This window comes from Pistacia vera, unplaced genomic scaffold (assembly GCF_008641045.1).
Source record: "Pistacia vera cultivar Batoury unplaced genomic scaffold, PisVer_v2 Contig688, whole genome shotgun sequence".
In the NCBI taxonomy this organism is placed as follows: Eukaryota; Viridiplantae; Streptophyta; class Magnoliopsida; order Sapindales; family Anacardiaceae; genus Pistacia; species Pistacia vera.
The window spans coordinates 317,479-323,698 of record NW_022196543.1 but is presented as its reverse complement, the minus strand read 5'-3'; positions in this window follow the sequence as shown (position 1 = coordinate 323,698).

The window sequence follows — 6,220 nt, the reverse complement described above, 5'->3', positions numbered from 1 at the left end:
GTCCAGAATACATTTCTCCACCCCCTCCCCCATCTCCCTACCCTTGTGACTACTAACTCTCACAAAACTTAGAATTTTCTTTTATAGAACCCATTTCTCATCAATGAAATGACCATGAGACTAAAATAGCTGTAATTTTGAATAGAAGTTCATATGTGGTTGTTGTTTACAAACAGAGACTGATTGTATTTTCTTATTATTGCATTGACAAATTATACATCAATATATAGGAAAATAAAGAACTAATCTAGGAAATAAATAATCTAATCTAGGAAATAAAAAATCTAACTTCCTATTTTACAGATTTGTTCCATTATGTATGGATTACAATCCTAATATCCTATTATAGATTTATTTACTTAATCATGCAATATCTTAAGATTTTGCATGATTATCTACAACAATCTACAACACTCCCCCTCAAGATGAAGCATAGATGTTAATCATACCCAGCTTTTACAAATATAATCAATCCGAACCCCATTCAAAGCTTTAGTGAAAACATCTCCTAGTTGCTCTCCAGTCTTCACATATCCTGTAGAAATTAAACCTTGCTGTATTTTCTCACGAATGAAATGACAGTCAATTTCAATGTCTTAGTTCGTTCATGAAATACGGATTAGAAGCAATATGCAGAGTGGCTTGGTTATCACACCACAATTTTGCTGGCAAAGAGGCCATAAGACCAACTTCAGTCAAAAACTGATATTCCATATTACTTCACACACAGACTGGGCCTGGCCCTTATTCTGATTCTGCACTAGATCGGGCACAACGTTTGCTTCTTACTTTTCCATGAGACCAAATTTCCACTAATAAAAACACAGTAGCCCGTAGTGGATCTCCTATCAATCTTGGAACCCGCCCAATCTGCATCAGAGAACACTCATATTATTATGTCCATGATTTTCATACAAAATACCACGTCCTAGAGCTCCTTTCAGATAACACAAGCTATTCTAACGCTGCCCAATGTCAACAGTAGGACAAGACATGAATTGACTTACTACACTAACAGTACGCAATATCAGGACGAGTGACTGTTAGATAGTTCAACTTTCCAACCGTCTTCTATCCTCTCAGGATCTTCAAATAGTTCACCATCTTTGGTAAGTTGCAAATTAGGAAACATTGGCGTACTACATGGCTTAGCACTCAATTTTCCCGTCTCAGTTATAAGTCAAGTACATATTTCCTCTGAGAGAGGAAGTGCCTTTCTTGCTCCTTGTTACCTCAACCCCTAAGAAATACTTCAACACCCTAAATCTTTTGTATGAAACTGAGTGTGAAGAAATGACTTAAGTAATGCAATCCCTGTAATGTCACTCCAGTGATGATAATGTCATCAACATATACAACAAGAAGAATAATGCCAACTGCCGATTGTTTGTAAAAGACTGAGTGATCAGACTTGCTCTTTGTCATTCCGAACTTTGCAACTACCTCACTGAACTTTCCAAACCAAGCACGTGGACTCTGTTTCAAACCATCAAACGATTTGCGAAGATGACAAACTTTCCCATACTCCCCCTGAGCAACAAATCCAGGTGGTTGCTCCCTATAGACTTCTCCTGAAGGTCCCCATGTAAAGGCATTTTTTATTGTCCAACTGATGTAATGGCCAAATGAGTAGCCGCCATAGAGATAAATAAGCGAACAGAAGTCAATTTAGCCACAGGGGAAAGTGTCAGAATAATCCTCCATAAGTTTGAGCATAGCCTTTAGCTACAAGACGAGCTTTAAGTCGAGCCACTGACCCATCAGGATTTACTTTAACAGCAAACACCCTTTGCATCCAATAGGCTCTTTCCAGTAGGTAAGTCAACCAAGTTCCAAGTACCATTAACATCTAAGCAGTCATCTCTTCTATCATAGCATCACCCAACTAGGATGAGATAAGGCTTCATGAACAGTTGCAGGAAGGGAGACGAGTCTATTGATGCCACAAAGAACAAGAAGAAGATGACAGGTGATCATAAGAAACAAATGAAATATAGATAGTACACTGACGTTTACCTTTCCGAAGAGCAATAGGAAGATCAAGATCACTCAGGTTGGATCCAAAGACGAAGAGTCGTGGTAGGACATGAAGTCTGAGTGTCTTCTTGACGAGGAACCCAGGTATCCGGATCACTGGGGACTGGGTCTAACGACGAAGGGACTGGTACGGAGGTTCCTGTCGATGAGAATAGACAATGCGATTGGAGGTAATGGACGGACAAGTGGTGGTGCCGGAGGAGGAACAGTATGTGGAAGACTTAGGTGTGGACGAGACAGTATAGATTAGTAAGTCATCGTCCTCCCCCTGACGTGTAGGTAGATGAAGTGGGAAAAAAGGGTTGTTTTCTAAGAAAGTAACATCAGGTGACACCAGATATCTATTAAGACCAGGACAATAACATCGATACCCCTTCTGAAGACGAGAGTACCTAGAAAAACACATTTAAGAGATTTGGGATCTAACTTGGTTACTTGGGGTTGACATCACGAACAAAACAAGTACTACCAAATCTTTGGGCAATAGGAACAAAGACTTAGATGGGAGAGAACACTGTAAGGAGTGGAACCATTCAAAATAGAGGAAGGCATGCGGTTACTAGAAAACAGGCCGTGGAAACTGCATCGACCCAAAACTGTTTAGGAACTTGCATTTGAAATAATAGGGCTCGATGGTTTCAAGAAGGTGCCTATTTTTCCTCTCGGCTACTCCATTTTGGGATGGTGTGTCAACACAAAGGATTGATGAAGAATGCCATGCTGGCGCATATAAGACTGAAAAGAACTCGAGAAATACTCTTTGGCATTATCGCTTCTTAATGTCTGGACAAAGTATTAAATTGAGTTTTACTTCAGCACAAAAGCACAAAAATGGAAAACAACTCAGACACGATTCTTCATTAAATAAAGCCAAGTTACACGAGAGTTGTCATCAACAAAGGTAACAAAATATTAAATCCAGGTTTAACACAATAGAACATGGCCCCCAAACATCCGATGAACTAATTCAAAAGGGACACTAGCCCGTTTATTGACTCTTGGACTTGAAGAAAGACGGCGGTGTTTGGCAAATTGACATGACTCAACATCTAACGAAGAATTTTATAAACTGAGGACATAGTTTCTTTAACAATGGTAAGAAGGTTGTCCTAACCGACATGCTCCTCAAAAGGGGTCGAAATACTGGAACATGCAATGGTTCTGGGCACCTGTGTGTCAAGGATGTAAAGCCCTCCAGATTCATGTCCTTACCAATAATCTGCCTCGTCGTAAGATCCTGAAACAGGCAATGATCAGGGAAAAATGAGATGCAACATTTAAGAGCGTGAGTGAGTTTACTCACAAAATTAAATTAAAAGCGAACTGTGGTAGACTCAATACAGAGGATAGGGAAATTAACGGAGTAGGGTAACAGACCCAGACCCAAGACACACAGAAGTTGACCCATCAGCTAAAGTAACATTAGACGAGGAATTATGTGACTGATATGATGAAAAGAGACTAAGATTACCTGTCATATGATCTGTGGCACCAGAATCAATGACCCATTTGGAGGATGAAAATAAGACATGTGTTTGGTTTACCTGACTCGGCGAGAGCAGTGATGGAAGTAGATGAGGACTTCAATGATTCTTGATACTGAGAAAACTTGGCAAACTCATCAACTGAAATCATAACCTTCTTCTCAGAAGTATCAGTAGCGGCAACATGAGCTGACTGAGGTTTCTGGTCTTATTTTGCAACTTTCTACACGTGCGCTTTGTATGACCGGTTCATGACAATAGTAGCACACAATCCCTCCTGACTCCTGCCTCCGATTCTCACGATAATTCAAACCCCCTCCTCTATTATTGCTCCTGTTATATGAACGCCCAGTGTCATGATTCTGACTTACAAGAGCACTACTCGATTGAACAAATGAGTGCTTTCTGTACGAAGAACCCTAGTAAATATGTCTTGGAGGAGGTGATCTCAGAACTAGCAAGAACCTGAGATTTAGCAGATTCAAGCTCAGAAGGGAGTCCAGCTAGGAAACTCATAATCGCCATTTTCTCTCGTTGAGCTTGTTGACTTTCCCATCAGCACTCACCGGTAGAAGAATGTTAAGTTCTTCATATGTCTTTTTAAAATCCATAAAATAAGCCGTAAGAGACCTATCTTGTTTCTCAGCTCGATAAAAAGCTTTGCATACATCAAAAATACGAGAAACATTCCCTTTCCCAGAATACAAAAATCTAGATAGTCCCTCAATTCCTTCACATATTCACAATGATATTAAACCAGTACCTCACTATTGATGGAGTTCCGTATCTGCAAGAACACCCGGGCATCCCTCTAACCATGTTTGTTTTGAATCGTCTTCAGATGAATCTTTGGTGAATGATCATTTTTACCAATGCTTCGCAGATAAAGACGAATTGTCTTACTCCACAAATAGTTATCAGACCCATTAAGCTTAGTTCCGTAATTTTTGACATTACGGAACCATATCAATTATAGACTTATCAGTCATGGTAAGAAGACAGAAATAGCCAACAAAAACTCTTCAACGAACGAACTCTATATCAACAAGAAACAAACTGTTATCAACGAAATCAACAAAACTTTTCTGACCTGCTGAGAAACTGAGGAACTAATCACACACTGTCGGAAATAACAAGACGAAGCCGGAAGGTGATCGGAGCACTTCCTCCGTCACACCGCCCACACGCGCCGACGCATGGATCGACGTAGATGAAAAAAGGTGGCGCGTGAGACTCACGCGCTACTCTTCCTCCGGTGACCGGACTTCAGGGAATGGTCGATCGACAGACAAGGCTTCTTCCTAGGTAGGCGTGAAAAAAAATGGCCACTCTCCAGGGTGACTCACGAAAAATGCTCCACTTGGGCAGAAGAGAAAAAAAAAAAAAAACAAACTGAAAAAAATAAAACAACCTAAATTGCTTGTATTGCTCTGATACCATGTTACAAACAGAGAACTGATTGTAATTTTCTTATGTATTGCATTCAAAATTATACATCAATATATAGGAAAATAAAGAACTAATTAGGAAATAAATAATCTAATCTAAGAAATAAAAATCTAACTTCCTATTTTACAGATTTGTTCCTATTATGTATTGATTACAATCCTAATATCCTATTATAAATTTATTTACTTAATCATGCAATATCTGTAAGATTTTGCATGATTATCTACAACAGTTGTCAAGGCAGTTTTGGACTTCAACCACAACTTGTTCTTGAGTGAAAACTTCTCCACAATTGTAGCTTTGAAAAACCCTTGCCATTGTGAAACGGAAGCATTCTTCCATACGTATTGCACCCAGAATTTTTTAAACATAGATACTCAACCTTTGTGAAAGGATCTTCATAGTGATTAACATTTCAGCAAGCAACTGCCTACACTCCTCTTGATTAAATCTCCAAGTTTTAACCTCACTTCTTTGCTCTCCATCCTTTTGTGTGTCTTGAAAGACGAGAAGTATCTGCAAACTGTCCACATTGTAAGGAAACTTCTTGCAACTTGTGAGATGCTTGTGTGTCGAAGAAGTGCCATTAGCCACATTATACAACAGATCTTACACAATACACGCACTTTTCCGCTCAATCTTGTTGGTTCTCTTGCTAACAATGTTCTCAAAATGTTGCCACATCTCGGACTTAACATTTGGCCTAGGCTGTGGAGGCCTATTTGAAGTTGACTTTGCAGCAATAGGCTGCATCTTGAAGCTCAATGTTTTTCTCTAGTTGATGACATTGTTCCTGCAAAGATTACATATATAAGAATTATTTATAAACAATAGAGAATAAATTATTGTTTTAGAATCCACTAATTTTCCAAATTGTCCGTCAAAGATCCAATGTCCAATTGATTTTATAAGTGTAAAAGCAGCAATTCAAGTTTGCAGTATTAGCAAGCTGTTGCTGCAAATTGCAGCAGTATAAACAACACCTTTTAGCATCAATTTAGAAATGGTCCTATTGAAGAGTGAAATACTAGACATCCCAAGTAGCATCCCGAAACTCCCTATTCAAAGAAATGTGTTATCCTTGTGATATGTGTACGATGAGTTGATAGGGTAAGTGACATCATAATACCACATAGGGTTGATATATCACTAAGATAAAAATTTATTGAAAACTAATCGGAATGTAATACATTATGATGAAAAGAATATTAGACTTTATGGTGTATTCCAAGTTCCCATTCTTCTCTTCC